This window comes from Ursus americanus, chromosome 8 (assembly GCF_024610735.1).
Source record: "Ursus americanus isolate L20-20 chromosome 8, mUrsAme1.1.p, whole genome shotgun sequence".
Taxonomy (NCBI): Eukaryota; Metazoa; Chordata; class Mammalia; order Carnivora; family Ursidae; genus Ursus; species Ursus americanus.
In genome coordinates this window covers 41,612,526-41,631,123 of record NC_142134.1, presented here as the reverse complement: position 1 = coordinate 41,631,123, position 18,598 = coordinate 41,612,526, and the positions used below count along the sequence as shown (strand labels likewise).

Here is an 18,598-nt window from a genome sequence, read left to right as displayed (position 1 = left end):
CCAGTTGACTCTGGCTGCACTGGGGAGTGGGAGCAAGAAGGTATCTTTGCCTCCCCCACTGGCACAATGGAGGAGCTCAGTAAAAGAGCAAGGACACTGAGCAAGCGCAAGCTCCTATGAACCCTGATGTCCTGCTCCCCTACACCCAATCTGCCCCGTGTGGCTGGGCTTCTTCTCAGGGGCCTCAGGCCCCTCCTTAGGTCTGTGTTTTCTGACAACAGTTGCAGAGAGGATTTGTATTCTTGCCACTTGTGCAGAGTAGGAGGTGTTCCTGAACCAACTGTGAGACAATTGTGACGTTGCCCAATCGCTCCAGAATAGTTAAGAGGCCTGTCTACCCTGAGGACCCACAGCACCTCAGGGCCTGAAGTCCCACTGAGCCAAGACAGCCTCATACATTGTTGGGGTTTTAGTAGGCATGCAGGAGAAGCGCCCATTTCATGCTGGGTTTCAACTCTAAGTTTAAAGATACACAGTTGACCCTTGAGTAACATGGGTTTGAACTGTGCATGTCCACTTACATGCAGATTTTTTTTCAGTAAATACAGTGCATTACTCTAAATGTATTTTCTCTTCCTTATGATGTTCTTAACCTTTTCTTTTCTCTAGCTTACTTTATTGTAAGAATAGAGAATATAACACATCTAACATAAAAAATCTGTGTTAATCAACTGTTTATGTTCATGGTAAGGCTTCCGGTCAAGAGTAGGCTATTAGTAGCTGTGTGCTGGGGGAGTCAAAAGTTATACGTAGATTTTTGATGGCATGGGGGTCAATGCCCCTAACCTCTGCATTTTTCGAGGGCCAACTGTATTATATTCCAAATGAGCAATGCAGGAACATACTCATAAAGAAAATAACAGAGGGAATAAGAGAAAATGACCTCTCTGAGTGGTTAAAAAAAAATGACTATAGCAGACATTTATCAAATCTGGATAGAAGGCAGATATGCTTATATCTGAAAATGCATTTTCTTCAAGACATCTATTTCATCTTAACAATGGTTGCCTCTGAGTGGAATTTTCTACATTATACTCCCTCAAAATTTTTCAGGTTTTGAATAATGCACATGTAGTAGTCTCAAATCAAAAAATACATACTTATTGTTCAAATGCTACAGTGCAGGTCCCAATATCTAAAAACATTTCATAGACTGGACATAGAATACACCCACCATAGAAACACAAGAAGGGGAAAGTGAGCATGTGATCATTGGATAGCATCTCTGAAGAACTTCTAAATATAGCCTCATATTCCAGAGCTGCATCATGGATTGGGATACTATGAGAATTTCCAGTATGGGATCCAGAGCCCTGTTGTGTATAGAACTCTGGACCTCACCACGATGCCAAGCATTTTCTCCGGCCCCTATCTAGGGGTGCTGGGAAGGACTAGATCTGGGAAGGGACTCCTCACTGCTTAATGAGGACATAAGAACTCATTAAGGAGGACATTTCTGCCATAAGAAGAAAATTAGGGTAAAAACGCAAATCCACACAACAATGAAATGTCTTTTTCGTCCATCCCATCAGAATGGCATTATGTTTCATGTTTGAAAATATCAGGTATTGATGAGGATTTGAGGAAATGTGTTTTCTTGCACAGTGCTGGCAAGAGTATAAGTTGGTATAGGCGTTTGGGAGGGCGGTTTGCATTGCACTATTAATTCATTAACTACACATACATAAACACACAGAACTGGGTCAAATGCACACTTGATTATTGCAAGAGTAAACACAATACTTTAAAAAAAAAACAAAAACCCAATACTTTTCAGTCGGTCTGTAATATCACAAAAGCACAAAAATAAAGACCCTAAAAATTGTATTGTACAAAACTGGCAATGTACTGAAATGAGAGAATCTCAAGTGATCATGGTAAGAGATCTTTAGTTAACTGCCTTTTGAGAACAAGAGTTAGGTGGAGGATGGAGGCCAGTCAACAGATTTTGTTATATCCAGATTCACGGCATTATAGTATCTACCTTAGAGAAACATCACATGATACGAGATCACACATTGGAACCCTGTGGTGGAATGGAAATCACCTGTAAGTCCATCAGTAGGGGAAGTACTTAACTTACCATCCTGGCTTCATACTATGAAGGAGTCAAAGAATGAGGCAGATATGTATGTCCAGACATGGGAATATCTCCAAGACATGGTATTGGATAAAATTTTAAAAATAAGCTGTAGGATGATAAATGCAACTGCCACCAGTCATGTAAAAATAATAATAATATATGTTTATCTAGATAAACGTGTACAAATTAATTTCAAAAGTTTTAGAAAAATACACGCTAAAATGATAGCAATAGTTACACTTGAAGTAGGGCTAAAGGAGGTCAAAAGAGACTTTAATTTGATCTGTAATATTCAATTTTTAAAATTTACTATGGAAATGTATTTGTGTATTTCCTGTGCGGTTAACATAAACGTTTAAAAAAAAAAAAAAAAGCTCTTAGAAAGACGGGCACAAACCCATGTAAGCTGTAACCACCGGGGAAACTCCATGTATTTATGGCTTCACTTCTTTGGTGCTTTCCCTGAAAATGCGGGGAAAAAAACACATTTAGCAAAAAAAAAGACTTCCAACTCTTGCTCACGTGTGTTCTAAGTTCTTTTTAAATTTCCCCTGGTTATGTAGTAAAGAAAGCTTCATACCTCAAGGAGAAAAATGTGCGGAGAGGGGGGGAGGAGGAGAGGGTGTGGGAGAGAAGAGGGGGAAGAGGAGGGAGAGAGGAAGGTAAAGTGGACAAAACTAGGGAGAACTACACTCGCCTCCATACCCTGTGAGAAAAAAAGGGCTCCTGTCTTAGAACCCTGACCCTCCCACTTCATAGCTCTGTGAACCTGAGCAAGCATCTTCATTTCTGGATCCTGTGTTCTCCATTCTGCAGACAAGTGAGGACGAAAGCCCGGGTAAGTTGCGTAGCTTGGTGTCCGGTGCACAGCAGGGAGTAAGGCAGCATGCTTGTGAGCGGGGCAATAGGGAGCTGAGAGCCTGGGGGCAAGGTGCGGGCAGGCTCTTCTACTCTGCAGTACGATTAATTCCATCTGATGGGGGCTGACCAACCTCCCATCTGTTATTACACAAAGAAAAGAGAAGGAGATTTCATCAGTGAACCTGAACCTTCAGTCTACAGAAATCCGCAGACGTAAGATTCATGGGTTCCATAGGTCTTTGTTATCATTAGACCACATTTGCAGCCCTTGATAATTTGCAAAGCGCTTTCCTTTCCATTACTTAATGTGATTCTCACAACAACTTGGTTAGGTTATCGGGCAGATAATATTTGCATTTCCAGAGGAGGAAATTGAGGCTCGGGGTAGCTAAGTGACTCTAGGAGAGCAGAGATTCAAAGTCAGACCCGTGTGGTTATGAAGCCTATCCCACTTCCACACCCCACTGTACCTTACCACTGATCACTCAATAAGGGCAATGAGTGCAGGTGGAGTGGGTGAGGAGGGTGAGGGTTTGGGAGAGGCAAAAGCATTATCACTTCTGGATTATCTCCCACTCCCACTTCATCCCATGTCACTATCTACTTTGTGGCTACTCCATAGAAAAGACCAGCTTCCTCCGTGGGAAAATTCTCTCTCAATTCAACCTTGTACAGAATCCAAAACTATCACGGTTGAATCTCCCTGTCTGCTCTAAGATAGCATTCACATCAGGGCCGTTGTCTGTCTTTCTACTTGATAAAGTTTTCCCCCTTTCTCCAGCTCTCCACTCCTTTTCCAAACACACAACACGGGGAAATTCTCAGACTCCATATTTGTTTGGGCATCTTCTGAATCCTTGGAGGCTATTCTGAGATCATGTTCTGTCCCTGAATCGTTTTTTCCAGGACCCCCTTCCAGTATCAGAAGCAGACTGTCCCTTAATCTTTGGGGAATTAAAATAGATTTTCCTTCTCCGTATGTGTGTAGTGAACTGTGACTGCTTGGCTTAGGTGGCTTTGTTCCTGGCCAGCAACAAAAGAGGGAATTTGATGAGGAAAAATCATTTGGGCTGGTTTTCAAGAACCTAGTGAAAAGTTTTAAGATTGATGTGTTCTCAGATGTAGTCACACACGGAGAAGAAAAAGGTGGAAGGGGGTGGGAGAAAGAAGTGGAAGAGGGAGAAAGAGAAGAAAAGAAAAAACAAATCAAAAAGAAAAGAATCCCTTTTGTATCGGGAAATGTTGACACTTTAAAAACAATGTATCTTTTTCCTCCTGCGAAACTAATGCAAGGCATCCAAATCAGAACCTACAAAAGTCAGCCCAAAGACACGTTTCCATAGTGTCTCTTTGCTTCGATAATATGCTAAAGTAGTTATAAATCCTTTGTCTGAAAGATAGGAAGGAAAGACAGATTTTTCATCCAGGCAACTAGGATAAGATAGGAAGCCAAGTACCATAATGTCTTCATAAGCCCTTCAACAAAATTACTTAACAGACTGGTTTTCACCACCAAAGCAAAGTAAAGAACTAAAGCAGTTTGCTGCATAAGTTAGATGAACTTGGCCCAATTCCATCAAAAAATGGAGAATTAGGGGACCTGGGGGGAGTAGACTTTCTTTGTCTGAGGAGTAGCCTCACTTCTGTGTTCCATTTGTCACTGGATATCAAGTTTCCCTAAAAAGTAAAGTCAGCACGCATGAATGTAGCTTATTGATAATTCTCTTAGTCTACAAAATTAACATTATTGAGTATTAAGTTATGCCACAGACTTTGCATATATCATCTCACTTAATTCTTATGACATATCCTCAGGAAAAAAAATATATCAACTCTAATTTTCAGGTGAGGAAATGTATGTTCCAAGAGACCTTCACTAAGCTACCCAAGGTGACAGTGCCAGGGGGCCACAAAGAAAGGATTTGAACTGAATTCTATCTCTCTCTCTCTCTCTCTCTCTCTCACACACACACCATTTTGTATTATATGCATCAAAAACAGCACATAAAAACTGCTGGGAAATCCATGCGTGATACAATATAATGCATATATTTTTACAACGGTTATATGGGAGGAATTTATATTATGATGTGAGTTGTCAGAAATCATATCATGAATTCAACCTATACAGCCATGAAAGAGATTTCCTATTCTTTCTTTTTTTAATTTAAAATCAATTAATTAACATACAGTGTATTATTAGTTTCAGAGGCAGAGTTTAGTGATTCATCAGTTGCATGTAACACCCAGTGCTCATTACATCACATGCCCTCCTGAATGCCCATCACCCAGTTACCCCATCCCCCCCTCCAGCAACCTTCAGTTTGTTTCCTGTAATTAAGAGTCTCTTATGGTTTGTCTCCCTCTCTGATTTCATCTTATTTTATGTTTCCTTCCCTTCCCCTATGTTCATCTGTTTTGTTTCTTAAATTCCATGTATAAGTGAAATCATATAATAATTATCTTTCTCTGATATGCCTTATTTCACTTAACGTAATACCCTCTAGTTCCATCCACATCATTGCAAATGGCAAGATTTCATTCTTTCTGATGGCTGAGTGGTATTCCATTGTATATATATACCACCTCTTCTTTATCCATTCAGCTGTCGATGGGCATCTGGGCTCTTTCCATAGTTTGGCTATTGTGGACATTACTGCTATAAACATTGGGGTGCAGGTGCCCCTTCGGATCACTACATTAGTATCTTTGGGGTAAATGCCCAGTAGTGCAATTGCTGGGTTGTAGGGTAGCTCTATTTTCAACTTTTTGAGGAACCTCCATACTGTTTTCCAGACTGCCTGCACCAGCTTGCATTCCCACCCACAGAGTAGGAGGGTTACCCTTTCTCCGCAACCTCGCCAACATCTGTCGTTTCCTGACCTGTTCATTTTAGCCATTCTGACTGGTGTGAGGTGGTATCTCATTGTGGCTTTGATTTGTATTTCCCTGATGCCCAGTGATGTAGAGCATGTTTTCGTGTGTCTGTTGGCCATTTGTATGTCTTCTTTAGAGAAGTGTTTGTTCATGTCTTATAGATGGAGAAATACAGTTTCAATGACTTGGCTGAGGTTGTCATTAAAGAGTCATGAGAACTAAGAGCAAAAGTACCTGGAATTTTTGCTCTCTGATCTTATTTTAAATATGTTAGCTTTTATCATTACAAAAGACAACCCTCTTCCTCAAATTCAGCTTAAGAAAGAGGAAAAGAGTTTCTTCAAGTAGTGTAGTAGTTATGGAAATGAACTGTAGGGCCCAACAGACTAGATTTGAATTCGTGTTCCACTACCTTAAATTTTTTTAAGTTTGGGGGAGGGAGAGAGAGAGAATCTCAAGCCGGCTCCCTGCTGAGCATGGAGCCCAACTCAGGGCTCCATCTCACGACCCATGAGATCTTACCTGAGCCAAAACCAAGAGTTGCATGCTTAAACAACTGAGCCACCCAGGTGCCCCCATGCTCTACCTCCTAATGGTCATGTGCCCAGCGCAAGTTCTTGAATCCCCAGAGCACCTATTTCCTCTCTTGAAATGTGGGGATAATGAAAGTATCTATCTTACTGGTTAACTGTGAAGATGAGTTAACATTTTTTTTTTTTTAGTTAACACATTTAAACCCCTTGTTCACCATACCTGACATATTTTTGTTATCATTAGAGACACACTCAAAAGAAATAATACAAAGCTTTCAAAAAATTGGAGATTGGGCATATCTTCTTAAAACTAAGCCTAAGTATTAAAATTATTCTTCCAGAAAATGTAATCTCCCAGGTATAGCATGACTAAAATATAGACAAAATTACAGGGTTGAAATTGAAAATTAATTTTTGTATTCATCATTTCCCTTTCAGAAAATTCAGCATGTAAAACCACCAATGCAAAGTGCTAGTCATCCTGTACTAGATAAAACTGAAGGAGAAATATTTTCCTCCTCTTCATATAAGAACAATGTCACAAAGTAACTATTTAAATCAGCAAGTAATAAAGTCAGCAGTTCTCCTATTTCCACTTGTCCTCTATTAAAGAGCTGGTCACCATACTATGTCTAAAAATATTATATAATCAGACATCAATCTTCTATAGCTCGTCCTTCCAAGAATGGGTAACAGTGATTTTATGTATTTCTTCCATAATTCACTTTGGCATAATTACCAATAATTTTGTTGGATGTTAGTTATTGGACAAACTCACAGAGAATATAATATGCTTACCATTAATATTCCCTGTAAACATAAATTATGAAATGAATCAATGAAGAGAAGAAACTACATGAGTAAATAGTGTTCAAGTGGCCTTTGTAGTGCTCTCCCGCACGCAAAAACGTTTTCAAGGACGAAACAAAGTACATTAGCGCCACCTGGAGGCAGGATTCTACTTAGAATTGTGGGATAGAAAGTAGACCTGAATTGTGGGATAATGCTATCAGTGCTAAATTGGGCAGCGGAGATGGTCTAGCCCTGTGGTCCTACTTGGTACACACGTTGCTATTGAGCCCTTGAAATATGACTAGTCCAAACTGAGATGTGTACACACCAGATTTCAAAGACTTAATATGGAAAAAATATTAAATATCTTATTCATCATTTTATATTGATGTTACAAAAATATTTTTGATTCTATCGGGTTAAAATGTTACCACAATTAATTTTACCTATTTATTTTTACCTTTTTAATGTGGCTTCTAGACATTTAAAATTAAACATGTACCTCACCTTATTTTTCTATTTGACAATGATGATCTCGCCTTCACCACTCAGAATGTGGGCCATGGATCAGCACGGCGGGTGTTCCTTACCTGAGAGCTTCTTAGAAATGCAGAAACTCAGGCCCCATCCCCCACCTACTGAATAGGAATCTATATTTTAGCAAAATCCCCAGGGCACTCTTCTTTTGAAACAATCCAGGCCCCTTGTTTTACAAATGAGCAAACTGAGACCCAGAGTGGTAATGTGGCTTGTTCGTGGTTATCTAGTTGGCTGTCCTAAAGTCTGATTGCCTGGGGGTCTTGAAACTGCCAAATACCGCACCAACACTGTATCTTCCTGCGTATCTTTCCCTCTCAGAGTAAAAATAAAACAGACTGCTGCTTCACTGGCATAAAACAAAATATTATTATAAATACATAAGACTATATCGTGTCTTCAATGATATTTGTAACAGAATTCTAAGGTATTCTTCGGCACATGTACAAAATTCACTGTAAGTCACTACATAAGACATACAAAACCTGTACCTAAACCATTCCTACAAATAACATCCTTTGAGCATGAAAAAAGGCCAGAGTTTGAAATCAATAATGTGCATTCCAATCACTGAGTCACTAAGAACAATTTTTTTTTCCTTTTCAGATTTTAGCTAAATCCTGTTTCCATCAGTATTCACTCTTTGCACTGTACAGTTCTACGGACTGCGTCAAATGCATGTCATGTACCCACTATTACAGCATGATACAAATGGTTTCATCACCCTAAAACTTCCCTGTGCTCCACCTATTCATCCCTCCCTACTCACCTGCCAAGCCCCTGGCAACTGCTTTTTTTTTTTTTTTTACACTCTATAATTGTCTTTTTCAGAATGATGTCCCATGGTTAAAATCACACAATATGTAGCCTTCTCAGTATGTAGGCTTCTTTCACTCAGCATAGTCATTTCTTATCCACCCATGTCTTTGGGGGGCTCGATAGCTCATTTCTTTTTATTACTCCTCCCTATGCAATTGTATGGATGTATCATGGTTTGTTCATTCATTCACCTATTGAGAGACATCTTGGCTGCCTCCGGTTTTTAGAAATCCAGCAAACTCCTATCCTTGTTCCTCTATAGGTTTTCAAGATTTTTTCTCTGATTTTCTGCAACATTAATCCAATATGGCTAGGGTGTAGATTTTTTGGTACTTATCCTGCTGATGTTCTCTGAGCTTTCTGGATCTGAATGTCATCAATTTTGAAAATTCTCAGCCATTATTATTAGATATTTTTGCTGCTCCTTTCTCCTCCTGCTCCCTCTGATATTCCCGTTACACATAGATCAACTTCTTTGTAATTGCTCCCACAGTTCTTTGATATTCTGTTCAATTTTTCCATTCTCTTTTTCTGTTTGCATTTCAATCTGGGAAGTTTCTATTGAAGTATCTTCAAACTCACTGATTCTCTCCATAGCCATGTCCAGTCTAATGATCAGCCCTTTCAAGGTATTTTTCATTTCTGTTACCCTGTTTTTGACTTACAGCATTTCTTTTGAATTCTTAGAGTCTCCCTCTCTCTGCTTCACCTACCCATCTGGTCTTGCATGTTATCCACTTTTTTTCATTGGATACCATAAAACATAGTTATTTTAAATTCCTGGCCTCCAGGAATTTAAATTCCAAAAACTCTGCCATATCTGAATCTTGTGTACTGCTTGCTTTGTTGTTGTTTCTTGCCTCGTAATTTTTTGTTGAAAGACACATGTGATGTTTCAGGGAATAGGAACTGAGGAGAGACCATTAGTTGTGAGGTTTTATGTTTACCTTGGTAGGAGTTAGGCCAGGTTTACAAGAGGGGTTTTTTCCCAGCTTTTACTGGGTCAGTATAGTCCCCATTGCCTTCTCAAGGCTGCGTCCTTGCAAATGGCCAAGAACAGTTTAAAGGAGACAGATTCCTTCAGGATAAGAAAGAAGGTAGAAGAAGGAGTTTTAGTTTATAACCCAGCTCCTTGCAAGATGGTCTTATTCATTCCTTGAATGTCAAGCTCTTCGCATTATGTTTAGCACGCAGAAGGATTTTGAATAATATGTGGTGAACAAGCAGATTAGTTTCTGTTGATCAGGTTCTATACCTCAGGAAATGTTCCCTTCTTTACATTGTCTGGTAACAATGTAAAGAAATTCAGGAAAACACTTAAGTAGGACCGTGTCTAAAATTAGTAGTGCTTTTATGTCAAAACCCCTTTGTAATTAAGCACATTGTTAAAAGAAAATACATATAGATACCAACTTTGGTGGTGAGAATATAATCCATTGCATAGAAAAAGGGGGTTCCAGGTAAAATAATATTGGCAAGGAATTCCAAGGAGCAGATGTCGTTAAAATATTTTCACTCATTTTTGTAAAGATTTTTACTAACAGATGTGCATATGACCCAAATGTTTTCTCTCATAAGACATTATGCCTTTTTATGCCAACTGGAAAATGTAGATTTAACTTAGGAAATGAATTTCTGTGTTATATAAATTGAACATACCAAGTGGAATAGGAAGCACATTAATGAAATGAATTTTTTAAATGATGTAAGTCATATAGGAAGGAAAGTTTAACTCCCACTCTCTTCCTTTCAATTGTCCCATTTCCTCATGTTTTATCCATTACTCATGTCAGGTTTTGTTATTAACCTAAATAAAATAAGAGCACATCAATCCTGCTTGTTTTATGTAACAATGGACAGATAGTTGTTGCATATAATTACTGGAATGTAATAATAATGAAAATAATATGCAAAAATATTAATTTCTATACCATTGATTTGGCAATGAAGTGTGCACTGCCTTACATTTCTTGTATTGATGTCTTGAACAGATACGAAATGATTCATTATCCAATCATTCAACAATATACATTGAGTACCTATATGGCAGGCAGTGACACGGGAATTAGAAAAATAGGAAATAAAACAATTGCTACCCCCTGGTGCATTTATTTTTGTGGGGAAAGATGGAAAATAAACACATAAATGATGGCATACATGGTATATCAGACTGTAATAAATGATGTGGGGCATACTGGGGGAGGGAGTGCAAAGGAAGGAGGTACTATTTTATACAGGGTGGTATCCCTTAATTTTGAGTGGGAACCCAAAGGAATGGAGGGACGCGGTCATGCAGATAACTGGGGGAGAGCTGCCTGGTCAAATGGAACGAAAACACAAAGGCCATAAGGTAGGACCCTGCTTAGCGGTTTGAGAAGCATCACAGAGGCCAGTGTGAAGGGGGGGCATGGCGAGAGGAGGAGGAGATGAAGTCAGAGAGGTAGCAGGGGCCAGATCAGGGAGGACCAAGGACGCCACTGTAAGGATTTTGGGTGTTGCTCTAAGCACAAGGAAAGCCACTAGAGGGTTATCGCAGAGGCGTAACATGAACTGACTTCACCTTTGGAAGGACTCACTCCAGCTGCTGTAGGGAAATAGACCTTAGGGACTAAGGCAGAAGCAGGAATTAGAAGATTATTATAATAATCCAGGCAGCCAGGAAGTGATGGGAACTTGAACAAGAATGATAGTCACAGGGATACTGAAATGGTATCAAGTTCTAGACATATTTTGAAGGTGAAACTTGCAGGATTTTCGGGTAGATTAGATGTGGTGTGTGAGAAGACAAGATAAGATCGAGATTTTTTGAGCAATGGAGATAACCACCTCCTGGGAAAACTGAGACATGAATAGATTTGCATGGGGAAAAGAAGGGAGGGAAGAAATTGCTTTTAGAGATGAATTTAAGATGACTTTTAAATATTCATTTTTAAAATTAGATAGACTAGACTAATTCAAGGGAAAGGCTGAGGTCTTGGCATTATTTCAGTCCCTGAGACACGCGATTCCCCAAAGAAGTGAGTGGAAACAGAGCTGAGAGGAGTTTCAGGACCAAGACTTAGAATATTCAACACCGAAAGGGGCTGAGCTGATTGTTGTGCAGCTGTCCAGATGTTTCATGTTGTCATCCCCCCCAACCAAAATGCCAGCTCCCTGAGGCTACAGCCCCGTCTTTCTATTCCCTACTATGCACTGTGCCCACAGTGAGGGCTCAATAAATAGTTGGTGTATGAGTGAATAAAGGAACATACCAGGCAATGTTTAGAGGGGCTACCAAGATAAAGGAAAAAAAAGTACAGGAGGACGATACCAGATGTACTTCTCCAGTCCCCATCACTCACTCCTTCCTCCCCATGGGAGAAAGAATGACTTACCTGCTTGATGAATTTGGGAAAGGAAATTGAGACTGAAAGGCTCAGCAGACTCTGCGCCAGTGGGGGCTAGGAGAGGGAGAGGGGAGTGATACATTACACACACACACACACCACCCCCAAATCTCAATGTATTGTTCTGTGGTCTTGGGTGACTGGTTTCTTTTACTTAGCATACTGTTTTCAAGGTTCATCGTGTCATTGCATGTATTGGTCCTTCGTTCATTTTTGCAGCCAAATATTATTCCATTGTATGGCTCTACCACCTTTTGCTTATGCATGCATCAGCTGATAGACATTCGGATTGTCTCCACCTTCGGCTAGTAGGAAGAATGCTGCTGCGAACATGCATGCCCAAGCTTCTGTGTGGGCACATGTTTTCAATTCTTGTGGTTACATGCCTAGCAGTACAATTGCTAGACCACATGGTATCTCCATGTTTAACTTGTTGAGGAATTTCCCAACTGTTTTTCAAGGTAGGCGCACCATTTTACATTCCCACTAGTAGTGTATGAGGGTTCTGATTTCTCCACCTTTGTTATTATCTGATTATAGTTGTACCACTGGGTGTGAAGTGGTATCTCACTGAGGTTTCGGTTTACATTTTGCTGAAAGATAACAATGTTGAGGATCTTTTGCCATGCTTACTGGCCATTTATATATTTTCCTTTATTCCTTTCCCCACCACATACAGACTGGTTTGAATCCTACTTGTATTTTAAGTATAAGTTGACCTTACATTTTTAACATTAACTTCAGGCTTTGAGTCAAACATGGTAGTTCTTAGCCTCCCAAACACAAAGACCTTAAAAGAAATGTACCACTTCATCCCATCAACTGTTATCTAGTAATTTATTCCAACTTTATTTTTTTTTTTTAAAGATTTTATTTATTTATACGACAGAGATAGAGACAGCCAGCGAGGAGGGAACACAAGCAGGGGGAGTGGGAGAGGAAGAAGCAGGCTCATAGCAGAGGAGCCTGATGTGGGGCTCGATCCCATAACGCCGGGATCACGCCCTGAGCCGAAGGCAGACGCTTAACCGCTGTGCCACCCAGGCGCCCCCCAACTTTATTTTTTATACAAGCTTGTCAATAACATTATCTTATGAAATCAGTGCTCACTTAGTAACCTGAGTAAACACTCACACTTGCCAATTACACTGTTTACCATCGTTCACTACATTTCACTCTTTCTTTCTGGGTTTGATTTCCTTTGTTCTAGAGGACTGTACTTTTTTCAGTAGGACCTTATGAGTGATAAATTACATTCCTTCAATTTTCAAAAATTCTATTCTTGAGTGGTAGTTTCTTATGTGTCGATTCTAATTGACAGTTACTTTGCTTTAATATTTTGAAATATGATTCCACTGATTTCTGAATTATATTATTATGTTGTTGGTCTAATTATTACTCCTCTAGGTAATTTGTCTTTTTTCTCTGGCTGCATTTAAGACTTTCTATATGTGTTTTGTCTGACTCATTTTTACTTCTGGTCCAGATGTATATTTTTATTTATTCTGCTTAAGTTTCATTCTGTTCCTTAGATATGAAGAGTCACAATTTTAGTCAAATTGGAAAAATTCTCAACTGCTACCTTTTCAAATTTTATCTGTTCTGCATTTTCTCTCATCTTTCCTTCTGGCCTCCTATTGGTTATAGGTTGGCCCACTTCCTTCCTCCTCGTTTCTCTTCTTCTTTCATTTTCCATCTCTAACAATTCATTGCTTTCTGAGTATTTACCACAGATTTAGCTTCCCAGTCTCTTTTCAGCTCTCTAATGGGTTATCAATCACTTTTTGCCTTTTCTTTTTTTTTTTTTTAAGATTGATTAATTGATTGATTGATTGATTTGAGGGACAGGGGAGAGGGAGAAGGAAAGGGAGAGAAATTCCCAAGCAGACTCCATGCTGAGCACAGAGCCTGACTCAGGGCTCGATCCCACAACCCTCAGACCATGACCTAAGCCGAAACCAAGAGTCAGAAGCTTAACCAACTGCGCCACCCAAATGCCCTGTGCCCCACTTTTGCCTTTTCTAGAACTTACATTTGTGTCTATAAAACTTGTCTGGTCTTTTCCAATAGTGCATTATTTCTAGGGTTTTGATTCTTTCTATTGTGTCTTTGATCATTTTGAACATACTAATTTTATACCTTTCAGACTGTAATTTAATTATCTCAGTTTCTTAGAGTTCTATATTCCTAATTTTTGTCATTCAAAGTAGATTGATTCCATATGAGTTCATTACCTTTTTAGGAACCCATCTTTAAAGAACCCAGAGTTCTCTTTCTCTGACAATCTTTTCCAAGTGTTTTGGCATTTGGTTGTGCCAGGCAGAAGTATCAAAGGCTTAGACCAATTTTTTATGTTATTTTTTCAGTTGAGAAAGACAACTAAATGAAAAGATAGAACCATTGTCCAGGAAATTGGATCTAAGGTAAACATGTAGAAAGCAGACAGGTAGAGAGTTTTGAGCAGAGGAGTGACATGATTCACTTACATTTCTAACAAGATTACCTCTGGCTACTGTGTTGAGAAGAGATTTTAAGGGGGACAGGGATAGAAGCAGGATACTAGTTAGGAAGCTATTACAATAATACAGTAGAGAGGCAAAAGTGGCTTGGACTGGGGTAGTAGGAATGACTTGGTAAGAAATGGTCAGATTATGAATATACTTTTCTAACACTTTTACGGTGAAATGCAATAAAAATATGTAAAAGTACATAAACACAAGTATACAGCGTAACAATAATTATAAAGTAAACACCTATGCAGCCACCACACAGGTCAATAAATACAACACCACCGGGACCCCAGAAGTCTCTCATATAAATCCCTTACCAAACACAAACTTCTCTCCCTTGAAAGTAACCTGCCTTTTATGATGATTGTGTCTTTGCTTTTCTGTCCTGTTTTTAAATTTTATGTAAGTAGGATAATACAGTGCATAATTTTGTGTCTTGCCTTTTCTCACCCAACATTGTTTATGAGATTTGTCCATATTACACGGACCTATATCAGGTTCCTTGCAATCAAGCTAGAATATTGGATTGTCTGAAAATGGCTCACTGTATTTATCTATTCTATTGCTGATAGACATTTGGGTTGTTTCCAGTTTTGAATTATCATGAATGTCCTTTGAATATTATTGTCTATATCTCTTGGAGCACATGCATGGGTCCTGCTTTAACATACATCCAGGAGTGGAAGAGCTAAGTCATAGAATATGATATCTTCAACTTTGCTAGATAATGCCAACCTGTCTCCCAAAGTGGTTGTAACAATTTATCCTGCCTCAGCACTGTTCGATGATTCCAGTTGCTCTAGAACTTTAACACTCAGTATCTCAGTTGTTTTAATTTTAACCATTCTGATGTAATATTATATTCCATTTTAGTTTGATTTTCAATTTCCTGGTTATTTATATGATTGGTCACATTATTGTATGTTCTTGGTAATCTGAGTATCTTTGGGGAAGTGCCCACTCAAGTCTTTTGCCCATTTTTCTATCAAGTTGCTTGTCTTTTTTTTTTCTATTTGCATTTTAAAAATTTTTTTAAATTTAATCCTATATTGGTTATATGTATAGCAAATACCTTTCCCCATTCTGTGCCTTGTATTTCACTCTGTGGTGTCTTTTAATGAAGATAAGATTTTAATTTTAATGTTGTAGAATGTACTGATATTTTCTTCTAGTTGTTTTTTATATCTGGGGGGGGGGGACTTCCCTACCTTGAGATCAGGTAGTTTCTTATATAACCTTCTAGAAGATACAGGAGAAGGTAGTCTCCTATATTACCTTCTAAGTTTATTTTTGCCTTTCACATTAGGTCTTTAATCCACCTGGAATTGATTTTTTTACTAATGGAGTGAGGAAGACGTCCCATTTTTTTCTCTCTTTTCCTTATCTGTCACTACCCATGTCTATCTCCTGAGATTTACTCATTTGTCCTAGACTCACTTATTATAAAGTACATCCTTTCCCAACTGATGTATCATGGAACCTCAATCATACATCAAGTGTTTGTATACATGGGGATTTGTTTCTGGGCTCTCTACCATGCTCCAGGGTCTATTGTCTATCCCTACTTCCATACCACACTGACATCATTACTACAGCTCTGTGTTGCCTTGGTGTCTCATAGAGCAAGCCCTCCAACCTTCTCCTTCATCTTCAAGAGTGCCTTGGCCATCTTTAACCCTTCCTACTTCAATACAAATTTTTTAAAAAGATTTATTTACTTGATATAGAGAGAGAGCAAGAGAGTGAGAGCAGAGGGAGGGGTAGAGGGAGAGGGAGAGAATCTCAAGCAGACACCCCACTGAGCACAGAGCCCAAGGCGGGGCTCAATCTCATGACCCCGAGATTATGACCTGAGCCGAAACCAAGAGTCTGATGCTCAACTGACTGAGCCACACAGGTGCCCCCTCCGTATAAATTTTAGAATCAACTTGTTAAGTTCCACAAAAAGTTGGGATTTAATCAGGATTACATTTATTCCATAAATCAGCCTGGGGAGAATTATCATCTTAACCAGTCTGTGAGCTTAGTATAGCTCTCATTTTAGATATGTCTTTCTTAATACCAGTATGATTTCATTTTCTTTGAAAAAGACTTACATATCTTTTATGAGATTTAGTACTAAATGTAATATTTTATGCCATTTAAAATCGAATCTTCTGGTTTTGCTGGGAAATAAAATGATCAATATTTATAAATTGATTTTTGTATCCAGCAACCTTACCAAACTCTCCAATTAGTTCTAATATCTTATCTTAGACTCTATTGGAGTTTCTGATTATCTCCAAATAATGACAGTTTGCTTCTTGTTTTGCAGGCCTTAGAACTTTCCTTTCTTTTTCTTATTTATTGACCTGGCTAGGGTCTTTAGTAAAGCACTGACTCCAAAGGTTTCATTGAATTGGCTGAATTTGGGTTTCATATTTTGAAGCACAACCAGCAGGATTTGCTGACTAATTGTAGTTAGGCTGTGCAAGAAAGAGTGGAATCAAGGTTGAGTTCAAGGTTTTTGGCCTGAACAACTGGAAGAATGGCATTGTCATTTAGTGAAGGCAAGGCCAGAGATTTGTTGATCATATAGTGCTGGTAATTAAATGAAGAAAGATAAAAACTGGCTTTTACTTTTTGGTAATGATCTCTTGAACAGACTTTAGCATGGTTTTCCACTTCTGAAATAATTCACTCCAGGAAGGATTTAAACAAATACAAATTGCTCTCCATAGGGCTTGACTTGTGACTTCCTCTTCAGCCACTGCCCTCTACAGGGGGTTTGCCTGAATATAAGCTGTACACTCTGATTAAAATCTGAATCAAAAAGGAGAGAGAAATAACTTGTCCCTCTAGCCTCAATCTTTCCTATTTTATTACACACACACACACACACACTCTTTATCTCTCTCTCTCTCTCTCTCTCTCTCACACACACACACACCTATCTTGTTTTGCAATCTTTCCCAAGTCAAATAATTAAAAGAGAATCTCACTCACCCAGGAAACTTGGTCCCGGAAGTAGTCTGGAAAGATGTCCTAGAAAGACCAGCTGCACTTCTGTGGTGTTGACCTAAAAACAATGAAGAAAAATGAAGGGGTGACTCCTGCTGAAGAGATCCTGAGTCATACAAAAAGGCCTCATTGTCCCAGCTAGAAGGTCAATTAGATGATCCTTTATCACATGGCTCTCAGGGTACTGGTAAAGCCTTAAGTATTCTTGCACAAAGAAGCAAAACTCTAATAATCCTTTGGATTGTCAAAGTCACATTAACCTACCCACCCAGTTGCTTGATGTTTATTCAACACACATGTAGGGTATCTCGTTGTGGTAAAAGTGATAAGCCAACTGCTTCTCCCCTTCTCACCTCTCACCTGACACTCAAATCACAAGAATGTAAGCTCCAAAAACGCAGTGACATTGTCCTGTAAACTTCTCTGTCCTCACTGTCCGGAATGGTGCTTGTCATATAATAGGCATACAGTATTTTTTGGAATTGACATTTTAAAGGTTTTTAAAAAATTATCTAAAAGAGTTAAATTTTCATTTATCGTAACTGAAAATCAATATTTAAAGTGATTGAACTTATTGATTTAAATTTATTAAATCCAAATTTTAAAAGTTTAAAATTGATGAGTCAATAGCATTGTTATTACATAGAGTTAAAAACTGCCTCTAAGGAGTAGAACCCTAAGGAAAGGAATGCTGTTTTTCAAATACGATCTTTACCACTTTCACTTTTGGGTTTTATGCAATTGCCTTGATGATTTTCTATTTCACAGGTTTAAATTATACATATTCCCAACATTCTAATGCAATTACTCATTTTTGTGTATGACCTGCCTTCTTCATCAATATTTACATGTATTTGTATTAGTATGGTTGTTTGCAATGACAGCTATGAATTTTATAGTCAACTGATTTTCACTTAACCTACTGCTTCAGCTATCATAAACGGCGTTCCGTGTTTCTACAGTCTTCATCATTACCATGTTGTCTGCATGATATCACAACGTGTTATTGTAACATAATTTAACTAAGTACCTTAAAGTGAACCATTCAGGGTTGTTTCCAGTTTTCCATTGAAAATAATGCAGCACTCAGGCTTGCAGTTCTTCGAATCATATTGATGAATCATACTCTGGGGTTCCGCCTGCAGGTCCCTGAGTCACATTAGGGACTGAAGACGACCAAGGAGCGTCAGCGTGACCCCG

At 38.8% G+C, this 18,598-nt stretch overlaps 1 long non-coding RNA gene across 1 annotated transcript in view; it reads right to left on the bottom strand.

Annotated features, from left to right (window-relative positions):
- The window catches only part of LOC123804066 (uncharacterized), a 100,488-nt gene extending 81,921 nt beyond the window's left edge, over positions 1–18,567 (bottom strand). Inside the window, exons 1-2 of the long non-coding RNA XR_006783052.2 lie at positions 18,429–18,567; positions 17,384–17,456 (exon numbers count right to left, since the gene is read on the bottom strand). This is a non-coding gene — a long non-coding RNA (uncharacterized LOC123804066). The remainder of the gene's footprint in view (positions 1–17,383; positions 17,457–18,428) is intronic.
- Positions 18,568–18,598: the final 31 nt, after the last annotated feature.